The sequence below is a fragment of the Kogia breviceps genome, chromosome 4 (genome assembly GCF_026419965.1).
Source record: "Kogia breviceps isolate mKogBre1 chromosome 4, mKogBre1 haplotype 1, whole genome shotgun sequence".
Lineage (NCBI taxonomy): Eukaryota > Metazoa > Chordata > Mammalia > Artiodactyla > Physeteridae > Kogia > Kogia breviceps.
This window is the reverse complement of record NC_081313.1, coordinates 109,500,110-109,527,058: the sequence shown is the minus strand read 5'-3', so window position 1 is coordinate 109,527,058 and position 26,949 is coordinate 109,500,110. Positions and strand designations below refer to the sequence as shown.

The window sequence follows — 26,949 nt, the reverse complement described above, 5'->3', positions numbered from 1 at the left end:
TCTCACAATTCATCCCACCACCACCTGTCCCTAATTTTTAGTATTATTCTACTTTGAAAAATGTCTCAGCCAGTATCGTACATGAACATTCTTCAAATTAAATTTAAACCCATTTTGTTAAGTTTAAAAGTAAACTAAAGAGAGTAATTAAATGAGATTGCATTAACTGTAAATAAAACTTTGGGGAGAATTGATATCTTTGTAATATTTAGTATTTTAATCCAGGAATATCATTCATCTCTTCATTCATTGGAGTCTTCTTGCTCTTCATCTAGGTCCTGAACATGTCTTGTTTACTCCCATTTTCTATTTTTTTCTGTGTTCCTTTTGTAAAGGAAATATTTCCCTGTATATTTTCTGTTACATTTGTTTTCATATTTAAAAAATATTCAATCACCTTACAAACACTCCTGGGTAGTACAAAAGTTTTTAGATGCTTCTTTTGGAGTTTCTACCCTCTAGGTGCTCACTTTTGGTCTTTCCTCCTTCTCTCTTCCATCTACAGGTGGAGAAAGAACTAAGTTTGAGTTCCTCAAACCAGAGGACAGATCAACATGAACTCCTGTCCTCAGAGGAATATGGATGATCTTCCCCCAAAGGGATCATTTGTGCTTGCCTTGGAAAGATGAGTCTGATCTGGATGCATAGATGTCTAGGGTGAGACAGGACGGACACGGTTTGCCCAGCCACGGAACCACAGAATCAGGTCTCCTGGGACGAGCAAAAACCAGGTGAAGCAGAGAGCACATGGTGGGGAGTTGTGGGTAATACAGCTGGAGGTTCAGTAGAATCTGGTCACGGGCATTTGGAGCTAGAGCTAGCTGGAGGCCCTGAATTCCTGCTCTGGCAGGAGGACCTGCCCTTGAGAAACATGGTGATGGGAATGGGAGAGCCCAAGGAAGAAGAGGAGCTGAATATGTATATGTTGTTGCGCAGGGTCCATGGAAGGGGGCCAGAGGGAGCAGAGGTGCCTGGAAGGAGGACCAGTCTGCCAATCTCCTTCTTCCTTCAAGTGCCAGTGCCAGCTCTCACCACCTGAGGACATCCTTCCTGAGGCTTTCCAAGGGCATAGTTTAGAGGTCCATCCTCCCCACTCCCATAAGACCCATGCTGACTATGGCACAAAAAAATGTTGCCCCTAAGGCAAATTGTTTCTAATTCTCCGCCTGAACAGGTCCTGTTGGTATTTACAACTGCTTCATGATTTCTCTTTCATTCTGAAATCCTACAACACCCGACATGTATTGAGTGTCTCCTGAAAGCCAGATGACTGAGCACATACCAGCATGAGTACTGAGTGGAGGAGGTGGCAGGTGGCAGGCCTCTCTTGGGTGGAGAGGGTGGCCCTTGTGGATTTCAGTCTGATGCTCCCACAGGTAAGCATCACCTCCCTCACTCTTTACCCCACGTTCTCTGGGAATTCACCTTGTGAAACTGTCCTCTCTTCAGTATATGCTTGGGCCCAGCATGTCCATCCTGGGTGTTTTACATTCCATTACCTTTTCCTTGTTTGGGAGCTTTCATTCTACAGATTAAAAAGATTTTTTGGAAATTATTTTGAGTGAGGTTGGAGTTGTACAGCACATGTATGCAGGATGAGCTGGTATTTTGGGTGGATTCCCTGCTGTATGTCATCACTGAGAGCTTGTGGTTCCCCCCAGTGTTTCTATGAATGCACAGGATATTCTCTTTCCTTCTCTCTGGGGTATGCCACCACACAAACCACAATGAGGCTTTAATAGCTTTAGAGATGACAGCAAAGACTCGGGTTCCTAGGGTTATACTTGCCACCTTTTCCCACTAGAAAGTAGATTGGCTCCTGAATTCAAGTCTCCTCTTCCCAAGAAATTAACTCTTGCTTTTCTTTTTTACATAGGAAATCCTCTATTCCTAATTTTAAGAGATTTTATTGAGAAAAGACGTTGAATTGTTGTGGATTCCTCTTTAATATGATGTTTGCCAATTTTCCTGTTAATAGGTATAAAGGAAAGAACACGGGCTTGGGAGTTGGATGGCTTTGGACAAATCTCAGGCTAGCTGTGGGATCTTAGGCAAGTTACTTCAGCTCTCTAAGCCTCAATATCCTCATCTGCAAAATTCGGTATTTTAGTACAAATGATTGCAAGCAGTAGTAACCTACCCAAGCCATCTAAAGATTGATTAGAGGTCACTGGGAAGAACCTCACATGCTCCAAACGCAGGAATGCACCTGGGCCTCCAGGGCACACTGGAATCAGAGATGCAGCCACAGTTGGAAATGCAGGTCACCAGAAGTTCAGAATCTAGCATGGACTGGCTAAAAAATCTTTCCCTGGGGATTTGTTTTGAGATGCAACATAGTTGAGCCTGAGCCCTCTTCTGGTCTTGTTTCTCACACTGACTTCCCTCACCCCTCACTGGCCCATAGAGAACTCAACAATGAATTTCTGTTTCTCATCTCTGCTTCTCTGGGTGTATTTGCTTCATTTTTCATGTTCTCTGCAGATGTGTACTCTGCAGAAAAGGACTAAAATTCCAATTCCAAATTTCCAGGGAAGAACTACAATGGGTCCAGCTGTTGTTCCAGTTATTGGTCATTTTGACCAATCATTGGTGACCAGGGTACAGAGTCACCTGTGTGAACATGACAGCCCCCATTGTAAAACTTTGGATGGATTGAAGGTCATAGTGAGAGCAACATTTCCTAAAGAAGCTGCTGCAGAGATAATCCTAGCATCCTTATATCTTAGAGTTGCTAAGGGTAGAATATGAGCTCATTGTGTAATTACACCTGGATGATGCTCAACAAATCTTTAGGTACTGCCCTGACTGTTTGTTCCATATCAGCCTGGCACATCGGAGATAGATTCTATTTTATGTTAGTGGAAATTCAAGTTACATATTTAATCATCAGTTAAAATTTTATTTAGGATTTTTTTGGTGCCCATATTTATATCTGATATTGGCCTATTTTTAAAAAATATTTATTTATTTATTTTTATTTATTTTGGCTGTACCAAGTCTTAGTTGCGGCACGCGGGATCTTCGTTGCAGCATGCGGGATCTTTAGTTGTGATGTGCATGTGTGATCTAGTTCCCCAACCAGGGATCAAACCCAGGCCCCCTGCATTGGCAGCACAGAGTCTTACCCACTGGATCACCAGGGAAGTCCCTGGCCTTTTTTTTTTTTAAATTTATTATTATTTTTTAATTGAAGTATAGTTGATATACAATATTATAAAGTAAAATGTGTACAATATAGTAATTCACAATTTTTAAAGTTTATACTCCATTTATAGTTATTATAAACTATTGGCTATATTCCCCATGTTGTACAAGATATTGTTATAGCTTCTTTTTTTTTTTTTTTTCTTTTTTTTTCTTTTTTTTTTTTTTGCGGTACGCGGGCCTCTCACTGTTGTGGCCTCTCCCGTTGCGGAGCACAGGCTCCGGACGCGCAGGCTCAGCAGCCATGGCTCACGGGCCCAGCTGCTCCGCGGCACGTGGGATCTTCCCGGACCGGGGCACAAACCCGTGTCCCCTGCATCGGCAGGCGGACTCTCAACCGCTGCGCCACCAGTGAAGCCCCTCGGCTTCTGTTTTGTGATACTCACTAGAGACCTATCTATTTTTAATTGTTTAAAAGTTTGATGTCACATCAACTTTTGGAATTCTGTCTATATTTACTTCATAAACTGAATTAGATGACAAATAATGTTTTTATATGGTTTCAAATACTTTATATAATACAGTGATTATTTATGTCTTCAAATTAAATAAAATTCTCCTTAGGGGGTAATGGATAGCACATTAGACTGGGAGTCAGAATGTCCATGTTTTGGTCTTTGTCTTAATTTTCTGTGTGACCTCGAGCAAGTCCCTGCCCCTCCCTGTGCCTCTGTGGGATTAGGGAGGACGGGACAGCTGGCTCAGATGTGTTGAGCTCCCACTTAGGTGGTTCTTATGGGGAGTCAGCCACTGGTCCTTGGGGTTGTTTCTTTTGGCAGCCCCCTTCTGCACCTTTCTGGTGACTTATAGCAGATTTCTAGCCAGTAGTTTTTTCCCCATCTATTTTTTTTTTAATTGGCATATAATTGCTTTACAATGTTGTGTTTGTTTCTGCTATACAACAAAGTGAATTAGCTATATGCATACCTATATCCCCTCCCACTTGGACCTCCCTCCCACCCCCCCATCTCCATCCCACCCAGCTAGGTCATCACAGAGCACCGAGCTGAGCTCCCTGTGCTGTACAGCAGGTTCCCGCTAGCTATCTGTTTTACACATGGTAGTGTATATATGTCAGTCCTAATCTTTGAAGTGCTTTGTGTTGTGCTCGTTTCTCTCCTGGCCCTGAGGGTGCCCTCTCAAAGCACTGTTTTTTGTTATCTGTGGGTCTGAGCCCATGTGGGCAGTGTCTTGGGCATTGATTTTTTGGTTCCCTATAATAAGCTCTGAGACTGGGAAGCAGCCTGACTCCCTCCAGGAGATGTACATCCTGTTCTGAAAATTCACTTCTTCTTTGACTACCCAGCACTGACCCCTCCTCGAGAGCTCCTCCTTCCACCACCTCTAAAAAGGTCTGCCTCTGTCCAACTCCTACCCTCTATAACATCTTCCTGGGCTACCATGAGTCACTCTTAAGGTCCTCATGGCCACCTCCAGTCCTGACCATGTGGACTTCTAATGGCCACCAGAGAAGGGGAGGACTGGGGCAGATGCCAACAGACCACAGGTCAGGATGTGAGGAGTCCAGTAGCACTGACCCTCTATTCACACCTTATAGTTGATGCCATGTAGGAAGGGACATCATTCTATTTCTGTCATGATCTTCCCATGACATGCTTCTCCCTCTCAAACACCCCAACCCTTTCTGAACCAAGAGAGAGCTCTGGAAATACTTCTTTTTATAATAGATTTTTTTCTTGTTGCAAAAATGTCTATTCATTGTAGCAAATTTGGAAAATACAGGTAAATTCAAAGAAGAGAAAAAAAAAACCCTTATAATCCAACCACTCAGTGATAATCACTATTAACCTTTCTTCCATTTTTTCCCATGAATGTATGAATGCTTTTAACCATAATTGGAATCATACTGAATATATTGTTTTATAACCTGCATTTTTCAACTGGCCACATGCCACAAACATCTCTCTGTGTCGTTGTGCAGTCTTCTGCGTCATCATTTTTTTAAATGTATTTAATTTAATTTATTTATTTTTGGCTGTGTTGGATTTTCATTGCTGCACGCGGGCTTTCTCTAGTTGTGGCAAGAGGGGGGCTACTCTTCGTTGTGGTGCGCGGGCTTCTCATTGCAGTGGCTTCTCTTGTTGTGGAGCACGGGCTCTAGGCGTGCAGGCTTCAGTAGTTGTGGCACTCAGGCTCAGTAGTTGTGGCTCGCGGGCTCTAGAGCACAGGCTCAGTAGTTGTGTTCATGGGCTTAGTTGCTCCGCAGCATGTGGGATCTTCCGGACCAGGGCTCAAACCCGTGTCCCCTGCATTGGCAGGCGGATTCTTGCTTCTGCCTTGTTTCAGCAAGATAGAGCCCACATGTAGGACTCTCTCCCACTCATTGTTGGCTTTTGAATCAAAGGCTCATGAGGGTTCATCTCACCGGTACAGTCTAAGTCACTTATCTACCTGTTCCTGCAAGGGAGGCTGGAAAAGAAAGTTTTCTGGGTTCTACCTTGGGAATGAGGTACTTACAATGTGTATACAATCAAAATATCAAAATATAGGAGAGTGTTCAAAAATGTTGGAGAGCTCAAATAACAGAGGGTCCATCGCTATCAGAGAAGCATGGCCCAGATGTCCTAGCTGCAGGAAAACCTGGGCCCAAAGTGGCTGAGTCCATCCTTGACTGGCTCTTAGGGTCACTAGCAGGCTGGACATAGAGTGGACTTGAGGCCTTGCAGAGCAGAAAGTTGCCACTTGTGATGATAAAGAGGCAGCAGATTTATCACTAGTTAGTCCTGATACCCAGAAGCCTCTAGATCCGCCCCCACTTGTACCAGTGAACACAGAGAGGGACAAACTTGCTTAGGGCTGCACAGCATGACAACATCAGAGCCAGGACTGGGAGTGCTATCCTATGCCCCACTTTGATGCCTGGCAAGATTTAGAGCCCAACTCGAATATTTTCCTCCTCCAGGAGATCTCCCCTGGGTTGAATGTGTGTCATCATGTTCACCACCCTGGACTGCTGTTCCTGCTGCTTCCTATTTGTCTCTCCTGCCTCTGCAGTGCCCAGGAGGGGGCCAGGCACATTATTAGTAAACCTGAGCTGAATGAATGAATGAACAAAAAAGAGTCTGGAGGCCAGAAGTGCTGTGTGACCTGAGGCAGATGCTCTCACCTCTAGACTTCAGTCTCCTGCTCTGTTTAGTGGGATAATGTTCTCTGCATTCTTTGGGTCAGGCCCTGTGCCAGGGCTGAAAACATGATCAGGATCATGCTTGCCTGCCCTCTCAGAGATGCTGATCTGGGAGGAGATGGCATGAACAGTGCTGACCACTACTGTGGGTGACCTTGCTAAAAAAGAGAAATCCAAGGGTCCTCCAGCCTGGCCTAGGTATCTCTGGGCCCTGGATTCCCTCCTGTTGGGTTCCATGGCTGCCACACCCATGCAGAGTCACAACTGCCCAGGCTCACAAATGGTGCATAGATGGAAAACCACAGAGCAGGAAGGAGATCTCTGAAGCCCAGGATAGGAAAGAACAAAACCCCTTACCTAGTGATAGGAACAGGCCTAGAGAGGAGAGGTCTTCCTGGTCTTCCTTCCCCATTCCTCAGGGAGGTACCAAGCCACGCTCAGTGAAAAAAAAGGAAAATAATACGTTAAGCTGTAATGTGTCACAGCTTCAGTACAGGTTTTTGAATTAAAATGTTCACAAGTAGCAGAGATAGCTGTAGGAATAGTAACTGGATGCGACATCCTGCAGGAGGCCAGACTAAATGTGTCCCATGACATCACTCTGGAGAGGAGGCTGCCAGGAGTCACACAAGGACCTGGAGCACTTCTGCAGCTGAGTGCTGCAGAGGAAGGCTGGGCCTGGGGCTTGAGGCATGGCTCCTGGGCCACTTGCTCTGCGAAGAAATGCTTTGTTGGCTCTCTGACCTAGGAGAAGTTACCTGTCCACCTCTCTAAGATAATCTGATATGGGGACATACCTTCTTTCTGCCCAGCCTTCTGGTTTCCCCTGAGTTTCCTCCTTAGTACCAGAAGGTCTTTAGTTAATCTGCTGCTAGTGGGAGTAAAGGGATAGGATTCTGACAGCCATATGACACTCTCTTGGAGGATCCCTGCCAAGCTTGGAGCATGAGAGATTCCAGAGTCCCTGCCAGGCTGTGTCTGAGTTCAGCAGGAACAGCTCTCCTAGGAATTCAGATTCTACGATGGGGAGGAAGGTGGAAGTGCCTATTATAAACACAGGAAGTGTCTCAGAGGTATATACCTGCACGCTTGCATCCACAAGGTGTACATAGACAGGCTGGGCAGACATATGTCATATATTGGTATTACAGGCACAGGCCCCTACACAAACTCACACCCTAGCTGCTGAGCTGTGAGCGCACATGCACACAGGGAAGGTGGCCTCTGCTGGGTCTGAAGAGACCTCTGGCCCTTTCACCCTCCACTGCCTGACCTCTGCTCTCTGATTTCCTACCCTTTTCTTCCTGGGTCAGCTCATGCCTGGCCTGGGAGGGCTGCTTATAGACAGGGTTGGGCTGCCTGAGCACTGTCCTCGGTGCTGGAGACCTGGTGGTACATGCATAGTTGAGAACAAGAAAAAGTATTGGAGGAGGTGACCTTGAAATCCAGGTGTACGTACGTGTCCACTGGAACCCACCAAAATAACTACACTCATTCTCCCAGAAGAACGTGCAACTGGGCTTCCTCCTTTCAATCCCAGACACTGAAACAGTCCAGCTGAAACCAAGTCTGCCTGAAACTGAGTTCCCTTACTGAGTTTATGATTATCTCTCTATCCAAAACTTTATCCCCTTTCTTGTCCCCTCTGATCTCAATCCTCTGCTAACTGAACAGTAATCAACCAGTCAGATGACTATGATGTCAATAACGTCATTAATGTACTAAAATTGCTATTATAAATACCATCACTAATGTACAAACACAGATTGTTTCTCCAGGGCAAGATGGGCTAACAGACCCTGAGTCATGGACCACCTGGCAAGAGAATCATAAATCAGAGGCATCTTGACTCATGAAACTAGGATTAAGAAATGTCAGAAAATGATGGGGGCTTCCCTGGTGGCGCAGTGGTTGAGAATCTGCCTGCTAATGCAGGGGACACGGGTTCGGGCCCTGGTCTGGGAAGATTCCACATGCCGCGGAGCAACTAGGCCCGTGAACCACAACTACTGAGCCTGCATGTCTAGAACCTGTGCTCTGCAACAAGAGAGGCCGTGATAGCGAGAAGGCCCGCGCACCACGATGAAGAGTGGCTCCCGCTTGCCACAACTAGAGAAAGCCCTCGCACAGAAATGAAGACCCAACACAGCCAAATAAATAAATAAATAAACAAATGTGGGGGTTAAACTACAAAAAAAATGCATATGCCCTTAAAAAAAAAAAAAGAAATGTCACAAGGTGATGATTAATTCCAGCCTGTTTGTTCCTCCCCTTTAAAAAAAAAACCCTAACTCAAAGACGAGGTTGGAGTGGATTTGAGGCTTATCTTCCACTCTCTTGCTTAGCACTGTGCAATAAATGCTGTACTTTCCTTTACCACAACCTGGTGTCAGTAGATTGGTTTTGCTGAGCATTAGGCGAGTAGCCTGGAGTTTAGTTAAGTTACAATTTTTACAACCACAAAAGGACCACGATCCTGTGTAGACTTCTCACCCATGGCACATCGGCCCCTGGCCAGTGCTGGCTCTCGGATCCTGTCTAGCAGCTGCCTGAATGCTTCTGTCTCATGGAGAGCCCTGAGGGCTTTCTACTGACTGGGCATTGTTGGCCGATGGAGCTCTCAATTATGTGGTGAAAGACACAAGTCACTGGCTTGTTGAGAGGTCTCTTGCAAATAGCGGAGCTCCTGTGTGACAACAACAGGGTATATTCTCTGTTGCATTTGCCTTCATCTTTGGCAGGGCATTGGTTGGGATTTCCCCTTTTGAATTAGGGAACTCTGACCCCGGGAGACCGCTTTGCATTGGTTTGTTTGTTTGCTTGATATTTGACAATGCTGGCCGTGAACAGCTAATAATAGGTAATCAGAGCTCTTTTCCATCTTGTAGCCCCCTAGGGTGTATTTTACAGAATTGGGAAATTTTAGTTATGCATCTATGAAAAGAAAAAAACTGTATTTTATTGTAACACTGCTTGCCTTCAGTACTCCTTAAAATCAGGAGAACAATGGCCCCTAATGCCTCTCTAAATTATAATGCCATCTATCAACTAGAACTGTTTTGTAAAAGGGAAGGAAAATGATGAAATTTCTTATGTGTAGACTTTTATGCTATTGTATTGAAGTGAGCCTTTGGGAACTGGTTTGACTTTGATCCTTTCGGAACTGGTTTGACTTATGTATGTGTGTGAGTGTATATTTGTGTTGAATCAGGTGCACTATATTAGTTGGCAGACATGGGCAACAAAAGTTCAGTTCCTAAAAATAGCCCTTTATGACGCATCCTATGAAATTGGACCGCCTTTATTTATGGTTCTGTGACTAAAGTCAAACTTACATTGGTAACACCACATGGTCACAATATTCTTTAGGCTCTGGAGAAAAATGACCAAGACAAGGCTCATTTAACAATCCAAAACTGGTTTTGCTGGCTTGATAAAGCATCTTTTCAGAACTTTTACCCTAAGGGAACAAGTCCTTCTAGGGGGAAATTGCTTTTCTCTCCCTGTGCCTTTGAGACGTATATGTTCTAACAGGCTCTCAGGAACTCACCTTTATCTTATCTAGACCATCTCCAATTCTTGAGACTGAAGAAAAAAACGGGAAAAGAGGCCTTTTAAAACTTATTCCAACTGTTATTTATAAACTAGTGAGTTTTATATTGTAATACGTGATTCATTACTAAGTTTTAAAATGAAGTGATGAAATCTCTGGTTGTGTCTGTCTATATGTTTATGTGTGCATTATAAATATATGTCTTTATATTTGGATGGTCTTACCAAAAAAATTTTTTTAACATCTTTATTGAAGTATAATCGCTTTAGGATGGTGTGTCAGCTTCTGCTTTATAACAAAGTGAATCAGCTACATGTATACATATATCCCCATATCTCCTCCTACTTGCCTCTCCCACCCTCCCTATCCCACCCTTCTAGGTGGGCACAAAGCACGGAGCTGATCTCCCTATGCTATGCAGCTGCTTCCCACTAGCTATCTATTTTACATTTGGTGATGTATATATGTCCATGCCACTCTTTCACTTTGTCCCAGCTTCCCCTTCCCCTTCCCTGTGTCCTCAAGTCCATTCTCTATGTCTGAGTCTTTATTCCTGTCCTGCCGCTAGGTTCTTCAGAACCTTTTTTTTTTTAGATTCCATATATATGTGTTAGCATACGGTATTTGTTTTTCTCTTTCTGGCTTACTTCACTCTGTATGACAGTCTCTAGGTCCATCCACCTCACTACAGATAACTCAAATTTCATTTCTTTTTATGGCTGAGTAATATTCCATTGTATATATGTGCCACATCTTCTTTATCTGTTCATCTATCGATGGACACTTGGTTGCTTCCATGTCCTGGAAATAGAGGCTATTGTAAATAGAGCTGCAATGAACATTGTGGTACATGACCCTTTCTGAATTATGGTTCTCTCAGGGTATATGCCCAGTAGTGGGATTGATGGGTCTTATGGTAGTTCTATTTTTAGCTTTATAAGGAACCTCCATACTGTTCTCCGTAGTGGCTGTATCAATTTACATTCCCACCAACAGTGCAAGACAGTACCCTTTTCTCCACACCTCTCCGGCATTTATTGTTTGTAGATTTTTTGATGATGGCCATTCTGACTGGTGTGAGGTGATACCTCATTGTAGTTTTGATTTGCATTTCTCTAATGATTGGTGATGTTGAGCAGCCTTTCATGTGTTTGTTGGCAGTCTGTATATCTTCTTTGGAGAAATGTCTATTTAGGTCTTCTGCCCATTTTTGGATTGGGTTGTTTGGTTTTTTGATATTGATTGAGCTGCAAGAGCTGTTTGTAAATTTTGGAGATTAATCCTTTGTCAGTTGCTTCATTTGGAACTATTTTCTCCCATTCTGAGGGTTGTCTTTTCATCTTGTTTATGTTTTCCTTTGCTGTGCAAAAGCTTTGAAGTTTAATAAGATCCCATTTGTTTATTTTTGTTTTTATTTCCATTTCTCTAGAAGTTGGGTCAAAAAGGATCTTGCTGTGATGTATGTTATAGGGTGTTCTGCATGTGTTTTCCTCTAAGAGTTTGATACTGTCTGGCCTTACATTTAGGTCTGTAATCTATTTTGAGTTTATTTTTGTGTATGGTGTCATGGAGTGTACTAATTTCATTCTTTTATGTGTAGCTGTTCAGTTTTGCCAGCACCACTTATTGAAGAGGCTGTCTTTTCTCCATTGTATATTCTTGCCTCCTTTACCAAAGGTAAAGTGACCATATGTGTGTGGGTTTATCTCTGGGCTTTCTATCCTCTTCCATTGATCTATATTTCTGTTTATGTGCCAGTACCATATTGTCTTGATTACTGTAGCTTTGTAGTATAGTTTGAAGTCGGGGAGCCTGATTCTTCCAGCTCTGTTTTTCTTTCTCAACATTGCTTTGGTTCTTTGGGGTCTTTTGTGTTTCCATACAAATTGTGAAATTCTTTGTTCTAGTTCTGTGAAAAATGCCATTGGTAGTTTGATAGGGATTGCATTGAATCCGTAGATTGCTTTGGGTAGTATAGTCATTTTCACAGTGTTGATTCTTCCAATCCAAGAACATGGTATATCTCTCCATCTGTTTCCATCATCTTTAATTTCTTTCCTCAGTGTCTTATAGTTTTCTGCATACAGGTCTTTTTTCTCCTTAGGTAGGTTTATTCCTAGGTATTTTATTCTTTTTGTTGCAGTGGTAAATGGGAGTGTTTTCTTAATTTCTCTTTCAAGTTTTTCATCATTAGTGTATAGGAATGCAAGAGATTTCTGTACATTAATTTTGTATCCTGCTACTTTACCAAATTGATTGATTAGCTCTAGTAGTTTTCTGGTAGCATCTTTAGGATTCTCTACGTATAGTATCATGTTATCTGCAAACAGTGACAGCTTTACTTCTTCTTTTGCAATTTGGATTCCTTTTATTTCTTTTTCTTCTCTGATTGCTGTGGCTAAAACTTCCAAAACTATGTTGAATAATAGTGGTGAGAGTGGACAACCTTGTCTTGTTCCTGATCTTAGAGGAATTGGTTTCAGTTTTTCACCATTGAAAACGATGTTGGCTGTGGGTTTGTCATATATGACCTTTATTATGTTGAGGTAAGTTCCCTCTATGCCTACTTTCTGTAGGGTTTTTATCATAAATGGGTGTTGAATTATGTCAAAAGCTTTTTCTGCATATATTGATATGATCGTATGGTTTTTCTCCTTCAATTTGTTAATATGGTGTATCACATTGATTTGTGTATGTTGAAGAATGCTTGCATTCCTGGGATAAACCCCACTTGATCATGGTGTATGATCCTTTTAATGTGCTGTTGGATTCTGTTTCCTAGTATTTTGTTGAGGAGTTTTGCATCTATATTCATCAGGGATATTGGCTTGTAGTTTTCTTTCTTTGTTACATCTTTGTCTGATTTTGGTGTCAGGGTGATGGTGATCTCGTAGAATGATTTTGGAAGTGTTCCTCCCTCTGCTATATTGTGGAAGAGTTTGAGAAGGATAGGTGTTAGCTCTTCTCTAAATGTTTGATAGAATTCACCTGTGAAGCCATCTGGTCCTGGGCTTTTGTTTGTTGGAAGATTTTTAATCACAGTTTCAATTTCAGTACTTGTGATTGGTCTGTTCATATTTTCTATTTCTTCCTGGTTCAGTCTTGGAAGCTTGTGCTTTTCTAAGAGTTTGTCCAGTTCTTCCAGGTTGTCCATTTTATTGACATATAGTTGCTTGTAGAAATCTCTCCTGATCCTTTGTATTTCTGCAGTCTCAGCTGTTACTTCTCCTTTTTCATTTCTAATTCTATTGATTTGAGTCTTCACCCTTTTTCTCTTGATGAGTCTGGCTAATGGCTTATCAATTTTGTTTATCTTCTGAAAGAACCAGCTTTTAGTTTTATTGATCTTTGCTACTGTTTCCTTCATTCTTTTTTCATTTATTTCTGATCTGATCTTTATGATTTCTTTCCTTCTGCTAACCTTGTTTTTTTTTTATTCTTTCTCTAATTGCCTTAGGTATAAGTTTAGGTTGTGTATTTGAGATGCTTCTTGCTTCTTGAGGTAGGATTGTATTGCTCTAAACTTCCCTCTTAGAACTGCTTTTATTGCATCCCATAGGTTTTGGATCATCATGTTTTCATTCTCATTTGTTTCTAGGTATTTTTTCATTGCCTCTATGATTTCTTCAGTGATCTCTTGGTTATTTAGTAGTGTATTGTTCAGCACCTATGGTTTTGTATTTTTTACAGATTTTTTCCTGTAATTGATATTTAGTGTCGTAGCGTTGTGGTTGGAAAAGATACTTGATATGATTTCAATTTTCTTAAATTTACCAAGGCTTGATTTGTGACCCAAGATATGATCTGTCCTGGAGAATGTTCCATGAACACTTGAGAAGAAAGTGTATTCTGTTGTTTTTGGATGGAATGTCCTATCAATATCAGTTAAGTCCATCTTGTTTAATGCATCATTTAAAGCTTGTGTTTCCTTATTTTTTTCCTTTTGCATGATCTGTCCATTGGTGAAAGTGGGGTGTTAAAGTCCCCTACAATTATTGTGTTACTGTTGATTACCCCTTTTATGGCTGTTAGCATTTGCCTTATGTATTGAGGTGCTCCTATGTTGGGAGCGTAAAATTTACAATTGTTATATCTTCTTCTTGGATTGATCATTATGTAGTGTCCTTCTTTGTCTCTTGTAATAATCTTGATTTTAAATTCTATTTTGTCTGATATGAGAATTGCTACTCCAGCTTTCTTTTTTTTTTCTTTTTTTTTTGTGGTACGCGGGCCTCTCACTGTTGTGGCCTCTCCCATTGCGGATCACAGGCTCTGGACACGCAGCCTCAGCGGCCAGGGCTCACAGGCCCAGCTGTTTCGCAGCATGTGGGATCCTCCTGGAACGGGGCACGAACCCATGTCCCCTGCATTGGCAGGTGGACTCTCAACCACTGCGCCACCAGGGAAGCCCCAGCTTTCTTTTGATTTCCATTTGCATGGTATATCTTTTTCCATCCCCTCACTTTCAGCCTGTATGTGTCCCTAGGTCTGAAGTGGGTCTCTTGTAGACAGCATATATACGGGTCTTGTTTTTGTATCCATTCAGCCAGTCTATGTCTTTTGATTGGAGCATTTAATCCATTTACGTTTAAGGTAGTTATCAATATGTATGTTCCTATTACCATTTTCTTAATTGTTTGGGGATTGTTATTGTAGGTCTTATCCTTATCTTGTGTTTCCTGCCTAGAGAAGTTCCTTTAGCATTTGTTGTAAAGCTGGTTTGGTGGTGCTGAATTCTCTTACCTTTTGCTTGTCTGTAAAGGTTTTAATTTCTCTGTCAAATCTGAATGAGATTCTTGCTGGGTATAGTAATCTTGGTTGTAGGTTTTTCCCTTTCATCACTTTAAATACGTCCTGCCACTCCCTTCTGGCCTGCAGAGTTTCTTCTGAAAGAGCAGCTGTTAAGCTTATGGGGATTCCCTTGTATGTTAGTTGTTGTTTTTCCCTTGCTGCTTTTAATATTTTTTCTTTGTATTTAATTTTTCATACTTTGATTAATATGTGTCTTGGCAATGTTTCTCCTTGGATTTATCCTGTATGGGACTCTCTGCCCTTCCTGGACTTGATTGACTATTTCCTTTCCCATACTAGGGAAGTTTTCAACTGTAATCTCTTCAAATATTTTCTCAGTCCCTTTCTTTTTCTCTTCTTCTTCTGGGACCCCTAGAATTCGAATTTTGGTGCGTTTAATGTTGTCCCAGAGGTCTCTGAGACTGTCCTCAATTCTTTTCATTCTTTTTTTTTCTTCTGCTCTGTGGTAGTTATTTCCACTATTTTTTCTTCCAGGTCACTTATCCGTTCTTCTCCCTCAGTTATTCTGTTATTGATTCCTTCTAGAGAGTTTTAGATTTCATTTATTGTGTTGTTCATCATTGTTTGTTTTCTCTTTAGTTCTTCTAGGTCCTTGTTAAATGTTTCTTATATTTTCTCCATTCTATTTCCAAGATTGTGGATCACCTTTACTATCATTACTCTGAATTCTTTTTCAGGTAGACTGCCTATTATTTGTTTGGTCTGGTGGGGTTTTACCTTGCTTCTTCATCTGCTGTGTGTTTCTCTGTCTTCTCATTTTGCTTAACTTACTGTGTTTGGGGTTTCCTTTTTGCAGCCTGCAGGGTCATAGTTCCCGTTGTTTTTGATGTCTGCCCCCAGTGGCTAAGTTTGGTTCAATGGGTTGTGTAGGCTTCCTGGTGGAGGGGACTGGTGCCTGTTTTCTGGTGGATGAGGCTGGATCTTGTCTTTCTGGTGGTAGGACCATGTCCGGTGGTGTGTTTTGGAGTGTCTGTGACCTTATTATGATTTTAGGCAGCCTCTCTGTTAATGGTTGGGGTTGTGTTCCTGTCTTGCTAGCTGTTTGGCATAGGATGTCCGGCACTGTAGCTTGCTGGTCGTTGAGTGGAGCTGGGTCTTAGCATTGAGATGGATATCTCTGGGAGAGATTTCACCATTTGATATTATGTGGAGCTGGGAGGTCTCTGGTAGACCAATGTCCTGAACTCAGCTCTCTCACCTCAGAGGCACAGGCCTGACACCCAGCCAGAGCACGAAGACCCTGCCAGCCACACGTCTCAGAAGAAAAGGGAGAAAAAAAGAAAGAAAAATAAATAAATATTTTAAAAAAAATTTTAAGTAATAAAAAAAGAAAAAAGAAAGAAAGGAAGAAAGAAGAGAGCAACCAAACCAAAACACAAATCCACCAATGATAACAAGTGCTAAAAACTACACTAAAAAAAAAAATAATTTTATATATATATATATATATATATATATATACAGACAGAAGCCTAGGAAAAGTGGTAAAAGCAAAGCTATACAGACAAAATCACACAAAGAAGTATACACATACACACCAAAAGAGAAAAAGAAAAAAAAAATCTATATATTAAAAAAAATGGAAGAGAGCAACCAAATCAATAAACAAATCTACCAATGGTAATAAATTCTAAAAACTAAGATAAACATGAGACCAGAAACTAATTAGATGCAGAAAGCAAACCCCAAGTCTATGGTTGCTCCCAAACTCCACTGCCTCAATTTTGGGATGATTTGTTGTCTATTCAGGTAGTCTAGAGATGCAGGGTACATCAAGTTGATTGTGGAGATTTAATCCACTGCTCCTTAGGCTGATGGGAGAAATTTCCCTTTCTCTTCTTTGTTCACACACCTCCTGGGGTTCAGCTTTGGATTTGGCCCCATCTCTGCGTGTAGGTCGCCTGAGGGCGTCTGTTCCTGCCTGGACAGGATGGGGTTAAAGTAGTAGCTGATTTGGGGGCTCTGGCTCACTTGGGCCAGGGATAGGGAGAGGTATGGAATGTGGGGCGAGACTGCGGTGGCAGAGGCCAGCATGACGTTGCAACAGCCTGAGGCGCACCCCAGGGAAGTTGTTCCTGGATCACGGGACCTTGGCAGTGGTGGACTGCACAGGGCCCTGGGAGAGGAGGTGTGGATAGTGACCCGTACTTGCACACAGGCTTCCTGGTGGCTGCAGCAGCAGCCTTAGCGTCTCCTGCCTATCTCTGGTGTCCAAGCTGATAGCCGCAGCTCGCGCCTGTCTCTGGAGCCCGTTTAGGTGATGCTGTGAATCCCCCCTCCTCGCGCAGCCTGCAACAATGGTCTCTTGCCTCTCAGGCAGCTCCACACTTTTTCCCGGGTTCCCTCCCAGCTAGCTGTGTTGCACTAGCCCCCTTCTGGCTGTGTTCACGCCACCAGCCGCAGTCCTCTACCTGGGATCTGACCTCCGAAGCTGGAGCCTCAGCTCCCAGCCACCACCCACCCCGGTGGGTGAACAGTCAAGCCTCTTGGGCTGGTGAGTACTGGTTGGCACCAATCCTCCGTGTGGGAATCTCTCCGCTTTGCCCTCTGCACCCCTGTTGCTGCGATCTCCTCTGTGGCTCTGAAGCTTCCCCCTCCTGCCCAGCCATCGTCTCTGCCCACAAAGGGGCTTCCCAGTGTGTGGAAACTTTTCCTCCCTTACAGCTTCCTCCCAGAGGTGCAGACCCCATCCCTATTCTTTTGTCTTTGATTTTTCTTTTTTGTTTTGCCCTACCCAGGTAAGTGGGGAGTTTCTTGCCTTTTGGGAAGTCTGAGGTCTTCTGCCAGCGTTTAGTAGGTGTTCTATAGGAATTGTGCCACATGTAGATGTATTTCTGATGTATTTGTGGGGAGGAAGGTGATCTCCAAGTCTTACTCCTCTGCCATCTTGAAGGTCTCAGTCTTACCAAAATTAATTTCTAAATAGCTCTATTTAATCAGCTTAAAGGAAGTTGAGTGTATACATAATTCCCAGAAATATAAAAGTAACCCCAGTGAATTTCAGGTTTACATGAACTGGGAAATATTTCATATTAAATTAATATTTGGTAATAATGTTAGTTTAAGTGAACTGGTTTAATTAATACAGACATGTTGGGACTTCCGTGGTGGTCCAGTGGCTAAGACTCCACGCTCCCAATGCAGGGGACCCAAGTTCAATCCCTGGGTAGGGAACTATATCCCACATGCCACAACTAAGAGTTCTCATGCTGCAACTAAAGATTCCACATGTTGCCAGGGAGATCCCACATGCAGCAACGAAGATCCTGTGTACTGCAATTAAGACCTGGCATAGCCAAGTAAATACATAAATAAATATTAAAAGAAAATACAGACATGTCTTTAGAGCCATCAACATTAAGTATAATACTTCTATCGTACCTAGGTTTACTAGATGTCAAATAAGATCATATTATATCTGTTACAAAATTTGTCAGCAAAAAAAATAATAACTTGGTATAATGAAATTTTTATAAGTCAATTAAATATAAATGAGATAAAAGCTTTTAGGTAAACTCTTCAAGGATAATTATGTTTTAGGAATGTCTGCTTAAAAACAGTCTCTCCAGCTTTTGGTTGCTTGAAACTTTAAAGTTTTGCTAAATTAAGTGATGAAAGTTTTCAAAATATCTAGGTCATTCCCAAATAAAATAAAATAATGGAACATTAATTGCTGAACATAGGCTTCCTTTTACAGAGACACTGAAGATATTTAGAACTATTAATAAATATGTTTAGTGTCACACCAAGACATTTTTGGAAAGTAAGCACATGTTTTTAGAAATTACAATAATATTTACAAGTTTACCAGTCTACAGAATGCTAATGTAAGACAGTTCATAATTGCTTACTTCTTAGTTTTCACTAGAAATTAAGGTTTTTAAGAGTTGAGAATTCTAATTATATAGGTAATTAAAACTAAAAATTAATAAAGAAAACATCTTTGTATGCAAGGAAAAAGAAGGTATAAGGAATGGAAAGGCATCTTGTTAAGGGAAAATAATTTTGTCTGAAATCTGGTTATTTCTAAATAGGAGAGAAAATAAGGGACAAATTAATATAGATATAGAAAGTGGTAGAAGATTTACAAGAGGAAAAAAAATTTTTAGAAAGGAATTCGAGTCCCTCCCATCAGGAAACCTACACAAGCCTCTTAGATAGCCTCATCCACCAGAGGGCAGACAGCAGAAGCAAGAGCTACAGTCCTGCAGCCTGCGGAGCAAAAACCATACACAGAAAGATAAAGAAGATGAAAAGGCAGAGGCCTATGTACCAGATGAAGGAACAAGATAAAACCCCAGAAAAGCAACTAAAGGAAATGGAGATAGGCAATCTTCCAGAAAAAGAATTCAGAATAATGATAGTGAAGATGATCCAGGACCTCAGAAAAAGAGTGGAGGCAAAGCTCGAGAAGATGCAAGAAATGTTTAACAAAGATCTAGAAGAATTAAAGAACAAACAAAAAGAGATGAACAATACAATAACTGAATGAAAAATACACTAGAAGGAATCAATAACAAAACAACTGAGGCAGAAGAACAGGTAAGTGACCTGTAAGACAGAATGGTGGAATTCACTGCTGCAGAACAGAATAAAGAAAAAAGAATGAAAAGAAATGAAGACAGCCTTAGAGACCTCTGGGACAACATTAGACACAACAACTCTCACATTATAGGGGTCCCAGAAGGAGAAGAGAGAGAAAGGACCCAAGAAAATATTTGAAGAGATTATAGTTGAAAACTTCCCTGACATGGGAAAAGAAATAGCCACCCAGGTCCAGGAAGTGCAGAGAGTCCCATACAGGATGAACCCAAGGAGAAACACGTCGAGACACATAGCAGTCAAGTTGGCAAAAATTAAAGACAAAGAAAATTATTGAAAGCAGCAAGGGAAAAACGACAAATAACATACAAGGGACCTCCCATATGGTTAACAGCTGATTTCTCAGCAGAAACTCTACAAGCCAGAAGGGAGTGGCATGATATACTTAAAGTGATGAAAGGGAAGAACCTACAACAAAGATTACGCTACCTAACAAGGATCTCATTCAGATTCGATGGAGAAATCAAAAGCTTTACAGACAAGAAAAAGCTAAGAGAATTCAGCACCACCAAACCAGCTCTACAACAAATGCTAAAGGAACTTCTCTAGGCAGGAAACACAAGAGAAGAAAAGAACCTGCAAAAACAAACCCAAAACAATTAAGAAAATGGTAATAGGAACATACATATTGATAATTACCTTAAATGTGAATGGATTAAATGCTCCAACCAAAAGACACAGGCTTGATTAATGGATACAAAAACAAGACCCATATATATGCTGTCTACAGCAGACCCACTTCAGACCTAGAGACACATACAGACTGAAAGTGAGGGGATGGTAAAAGATATTCCATGCATAGCAAAATCAAAAGAAAGCTGGAGTAGCAATACTCATATCAGATAAAATAGACTTTAAAATAAAGAATGTTACAAGAGACAAGGAAGGACACTATGTAATGATCAAGGGATCAATCCAAGAAGAAGATATAACAATTATAAATGCTTATGCACTCAGCACAGGAGCACCTTAATACATAAGTCAACTGCTAGCAGCTCTAAAAGAGGAAGTCGACAGTAACACAATAATAGTGGGGGACTTTAACACCTCACTTACACAAATGGACAGATCATCCAAACAGAAAATTAATAAGGAAACACAAGCTTTAAATGACACAATAGACCAGATAGATTTAATTGATATTTTTAGGACATTCCATCCAAAAACAGCAGATTACACTTTCTTCTGAAGTGCACATGGAACATTCTCCAAGATAGATCACATCTTGGGTCACAAATCAAGCCTCAGTAAATTTAAGAAAATTGAAATGATATGAAGCATCTTTCCTGACCACAACGCTATGAGATTAGAAATGAATTACAGGGAAAAAAACGTTAAAAAACCAAACACTTGGAGGCTAAACAATACATTACTAAATAACCAAGAGATCACTGAAGAAATCAAAGAGGAAATCAAAAAATACCTAGAGACAGATGACAATGAAAACACAACGATCCAAAACCTATGGGATGCAGCAAGAGCAGTTCTAAGAGGGAAGTTTATAGCTATACAAGCCTACCTCAAGAAACAAGAAAAATCTCAAATAAACAATCTAATGTTTCACCAAAAGGAACGGGAGAAGGAAGAAAAAACAAAACCCAAAGTTAGCAGAGGAAAGAAATAATAAAGATCAGATCAGAAATAAATGAAATAGAAACAAAGAATACAATAGCAAAGATCAATAAAACTAAAAGCTGGTTCTTTGAGAAGATAAACAAAATGGATAAACCATTAGCCAGACTCATCAAGAGAAAAAGGAAGAGGACTCAAATCAATAAAATTAGAAATGAAAAAGGAGAAGTTACAATGGACACCACAGAAATACAAAGCATCCTAAGAGTACTACAAGCAATTCTACATCAATAAAATGGACAACCTGGAAGAAATGGGCAAGTTCCTACAAAGGTATAACCTTCCAAGACTGAACCACGAAGAAATAGAAAATATGAACAGACCAATCACAAGTACTGAAATTGAAACTGTGATTAAAAATCTTCCAACAAACAAAAGTCCAGTACCAGATAGATTCACAGGTGAATTGTATCAAACATTTAGAGAAGAGCTAGCACCCATCCTTCTCAAACTATTCCAAAAAATTGCAGAGGAAGGAACACTCCCAAACTCATACTATGAGGCCACCATCACCCTGATACCAAAACCAAAGATACTACAAAAAAGAAATTTACAGACCATATCACTGATGAATATAGATGCAAAACTCCTCAACAAAATACTAGCAAACAGAATCCAACAACACATTAAAAAGATTACAAACCATGATCAAGTAGGATTTATCCCAGCGATGCAAGGATTCTTCAATATATGCAAATCAATCAATGTGATACACCATATTAAGAAATTGAAGAATAAAAACCATATGATCATCTCAATAGACACAGAAAAAGCTTTTGACAAAATTCAACACCCATTTATGATAAAAACCATACAGAAAGTGGGCATAGAGGGAACCTACCTCAACATAGTAAAGGCCATATATGACATACCTACAGCAAACATCATTCTCAATAGTGAAAAACTGAAGGCCCTTCCTCTAAGATCAGGAACAAGACAAGGATGTCCACTCTCACCACTATTATTCAATATACTTTTGGAAGTCCTAGCCATGACATCAGAGAAGAAAAAGAAATGAAAGGAATGCAAATTGGAAAAGAAGAAGTAAAACTGTCACTGTTTGCAGATGACATGATACTATACATAGAGAATCCTAAAGATGCTACCAGAAAACTACTAGAGCTAATCAATGAATTTCGTAAAGCAGCAGGATACAAAATTAATGCACAGTAATCTCTTGCATTCCTATACACCCATGATGAAAAATCTGAAAGTGAAATTAAGAAAACACTCTCATTTACCATTGCAACAAAAAGAATGAAATACCTAGGAATAAACCTACCTAGGGAGACAAAAGACCTGTATGCAGAAAACTATAAGACACTGATGAAAGAAATTAAAGATGATACCAACAGACAGAGAGATATATCATGTTCTTGGATTGGAAGAATCAATATTGTGAAAATGACTATATTACCCAAAGCAATCTACAGGTTCAATGCAATCCCTATCAAATTACCAATGGCATTTTTTACAGAACTAGAACAAAAAATCTTAAAATTTGTATGGAGCTACAAAAGACCCTGAATAGCCAAAGCAGACTTGTGGGAAAAAAATGGAGCTGGAGGAATCAGACTGCCTGACTTCAGACTATACTACAAAGCTACAGTAATCAAGACAATGTGGTACTGGCACAAAAACAGAGATATAGATCAATGGAACAGGATAGAAAGCCCAGAGATAAACCCACGCACCTATGGTCAACTAATCTATGACAAAGGAGGCAAGGATATACAATGGAGAAGAGACAGTCTCTTCAATAAGTGGTGCTGGGAAAACTGGACAGTACATGTAAAAGAATGAAATTAGAACACTCCCTAACACCATACAGGAAAATAAGCTCAAAATGGATTGGAGACCTAAATATAAGACCGGGCACTATAAAACTCTTAGAGGAAAACATAGGAAGAACACTCTGACATAAATTGCAGCAAGATATTTTTTGATCCACCTCCTAAGTTAATGGAAATAAAAACAAAAATAGGCAAATGGGACCTAATGAAACTTAAAAGCTTTTGCACAGCAAAGGAAACCATAAACAAGATGAAAAGACAACTCTCAGAATGGGAGAAAATATTTGCAAATGAATCATCAGACAAAGGATTAATCTCCAAAATATGTAAACAGATCATGCAGCTCAATATTAAAAAAAACAAACAACCCAATCCAAAAATGCATAGAAGACCTAAATAGACATTTCTCCAAAGAAGACATACAGATGGCCAAGAAGCACATGAAAAGCTGCTCAACATCACTAATTATTAGAAAAATGCAAATCAAAACTACAATGAGGTATCACCTCACACCAGTTAGAATGGGCATCATCGAAAATCTACAAACAACAAATGCCGAGAGGGTGTGGAGAAAAGGGAACCCTCTTGCACTGTTTTGGGGACTGTAAATTGATACAGCCACTGTAGAGAACAGTATGGAGGTTCCTTAAAAAACTAAAAATAGAATTACTATATGATCCAGCAATCCCACTACTGGGCAGGTACCCAGAGAAAACCATAATTCAAAAAGACACATGCACCCCAACGTTCATTGCTGCACTATTTACAATAGCCAGGTCATGGAAGCAACCTAAATGCCCATCGACAGACGAATGGATGAAGAAGTTGTGGTACATATATACAATGGAATATTACTCAGCTATAAAAAGGAACAAAAGTGGGTCATTTGTAGAGATGTGGATGCATCTAGAGACTGTCATACAGAGTGAAGTAAGTCAGAAAGAGAAAAACAAATACCGTATATTAATGCATATATGTGGAACCTAGAAAAATGGTACAGACGAACCAGTTTGCAGGGCAGAATTAGAGACAGATGTAGAGAACAAACCTATGGACACCAAGGGGGAAAGTGGTGGGGGGTTGTGGTGTGATGAACTGGGAGATTGGGATTCACATGTATACACTGATGTGTATAAAATGGATGACTAATAAGAACAAAAATTACATAAAAGTTGAATGGGAATATAAAGAAAATTCCTAGAGAAAAAAAAGAAAGGAATTCTGTGTGTGGTCAGGAGTAACTAAAATCAGAATGAATTTGAGTAAATCAATGTTAATATTAAAGGTAAAATGGTGAAAAGCCTGAATTTGGTTTCTCTCTGTTAGGAGAACAAAGGGTTTTTGTTCTTTTTTTTTTTTTAATATTGAGCCACTTTTGGTAACAGATTATGTTTCTTTACAAGCTTTTCAGAAATTTGTTGTACTTCTTTGTATTTGCTTTTGATATCTTTTATTGTCAGTTTGGTTAAGTGAATAAGCACTGTTTCACAGTGACCTATGACACTATTTGACCAAGTGTTTTGAAACTTTGTGATATTTTTGACAAATTTCCCAAAGGTCAAATTCTAATTAAAGTTCATTAGACCTTTAGCTAACTTTGAGTTTTCAAAGGGCCCCTGAAGAACCTCAGAGAGAGATATTAAACTAACTAGGATTATTTGGTATTTTAAATTACATGGGAAGCATTGTCAAAGAGTGATAAACATTCTCAGGTTATACTGTATGGGTAAATATTGTTAATATAGATATGTTAGAAATTATATGGAATTCCTAAAAAATCTGGTATGCCCTAATAAAACGCTCTCAGTCGTAATTCTAGTTATTATCTTACAATGTTGTCTGTTGTAGCAGTAACCAAGTTTCTTTGTCAGTTGCATTGTAGTAAGATTTTTAATGATGACTTTTGAGTTTTTTGTCATTTATAGTTATTATTGTACTATAATGCTTTTGCAAAAAATGCCTCATCTTCAAGAAGATTCATAGAAAGTACAGGTTTCTGATATCTTGCAGATTATGCCACTGAACTGGGTAAGAAAAAAGAATCCTGATGGCTGCATAAAACTGTTAAGAAAAAGGATTCGTTACATAGGACTGAGTGAACTGGAGAATATGGTTTTTAAAAATGTTTTTTATCTGAAATATTACTGACTTTTAATCTGTGTTTTCCAGATACAAGTAAAGCTTTCCCCTTAAGCTAATTATGACTTCCAGCAACTTGATAAATTACACCTTCATAAGCAGAACTGGAACATTTATCTTTTCTCTCTACCTGATCCCTCCAGAAATTGTAAACTCTTAGGTTTCCAGCAGCCGTATCAGGTGAATAAGGAAGATCACCTCCTGACAGGTGCAGGAATCTCAAGGTATTTGGGGGGCCTCAAGAAGAGAAGAATTCACCCAAATCTATAGAAATCGCAAGCAGAATCTGTGATAAGCCCTTGGCTGGCGTGGCTTTCCTGGCCTTGAAAGTCCTTTTAAACAGTTCAATCTGGGCTTCCCTGGTGGCGCAGTGGTTGAGAGTCCGCCTGCCGATGCAGGGGACACGTGTTCGTGCCCCGGTCCGGGAAGATCCCACATCCCGCGGGGCGGCTGGGCCCGTGAGCCATGGACGCTGATCCTGCGCGTCTGGAGCCTGTGCTCCGCAAGGGGAGAGGCCACAACATTGAGAGGCCCGCATACCGCAAAAAAAAAACACCTTCAATCTGAGATTCCTTATGAAAAGTTCCAGCACAGCTGATTTAAAAGAGCCTATATGATCAATTACACTTTTGTAAATAATCAGACCAATTTTACCAAAACCAGACTTAGTGTGCAAACAAATTAGTCTTTTAAAAAAATTTTTAAAAAATATTTCTTTAATTTATTTATTTATTATTTGGGGGGGCTGTGTTGGGTCTTCGTTGCTGCACGTGGGCTTTCTCTAGTTGCGGCGGGCGAGCGGGGGCTACTCTTCATTGTGGTGCCCGGGCTTCTCTTTGCGATGGCTTCTCTGGTTGTAGAAGCACGGGCTCTAGGGGCGCAGCCTTCAGTAGTTGGAGCACGCAGGCTCAGTAGTTGTGGCTTGTGGTCTCTAGAGCACAGGCTCAGTAGTTGTGGTGCACGGGCTTAGTTGCTCTGCAGCATGTGGGATCTTCCCAGACCAGGGCACGAACCTGTGTTCCCTGCACTGGCAGGGGGATTCTTAACCAGTGCGCCACAAGGGAAGCCTGACAAATTAGTCTTAATTTGGCTATATTTGGTAGAAATGAAGGTAATTTTAGAGAGAAAAAGATTATGTTCCAGTGAATATTAAATTCTAGTTTTGTTAGTTGAGAATTGTATTTACTGCCTAAGACTCACTTCCCAGATAACTCATTATTATACTACATTATTGTAAAGCTTAATTGAATTATTAAAAGGACACTCTAAATTTGTTTCTGAAGCTTATCACAGCAGTCTATCTTTGGATGAAGATCAGATGCCCCATGACCTGCAACCAGGAAATTATTCATCCTGGAAAAGTCATCAGTTAAAGTACTGTCTCTAACCTAGATGAAAAGACCCTTATTAGGTACTCTTAAGTAGCTCTTGCACAGCAAAACTGAAAGGAATTGACTCTTGAATTCAGATTTCCCTCTTAAGAAGGGTGTCTTCACTGGACTGGCCTACAGAAAGGACTACTGACCGCAAATGACACCCACATCAAGATGAGAAGGAGAAGAAGATGACAGCAGTGGTAGACTGTTGACCCAAGAATCTAGACCAGGTCTGTAAGACCCATCTTACTAATTCAATTGAACTGTTTACCAAATGTTTGTCTCCTATCAAAATTAAAAATTATTGTTTTACTTCTAACCATACTGTTGCCCCAATGTTCAGGATAGAAGGAAAATTTTCTAGTGAAGTTATCAGAGTATAACTGCTCATGACATGTATCACTGTTAGCTTTAAGTCTTCTGCTAAAAGCACATGTACAATATTTGTGTGACAATTTGGTGTAATGGATAAAATGTATATCCTATAAAATGTTTCCCCATAATCAGACCTCTGAACTTGTTCACTATGTCTGATTAGTTTTCACCCAATGTAGATAACTAGGCATATCTCTCTCTATGTATATATAGAGATAGATAGATAGATATAGTAGATATAGATATCTATATAGATATAGCTATAGATATATATATAAACAAAAAGGAGGTCTAGCACTGAGGGACATGATGGAT

The 26,949-nt window shown here is 40.5% G+C and overlaps 1 long non-coding RNA gene across 1 annotated transcript; it reads left to right on the top strand.

Annotated features, from left to right (window-relative positions):
* Positions 1 to 514: 514 nt before the first annotated feature.
* Positions 515 to 25,155, top strand: LOC136794044 (uncharacterized). The gene is made up of 3 exons (XR_010840223.1): positions 515 to 731; positions 937 to 1,376; positions 24,914 to 25,155. It is a non-coding gene; the product is annotated as an uncharacterized lncRNA (long non-coding RNA).
* The last annotated feature ends 1,794 nt before the right edge of the window (positions 25,156 to 26,949 follow it).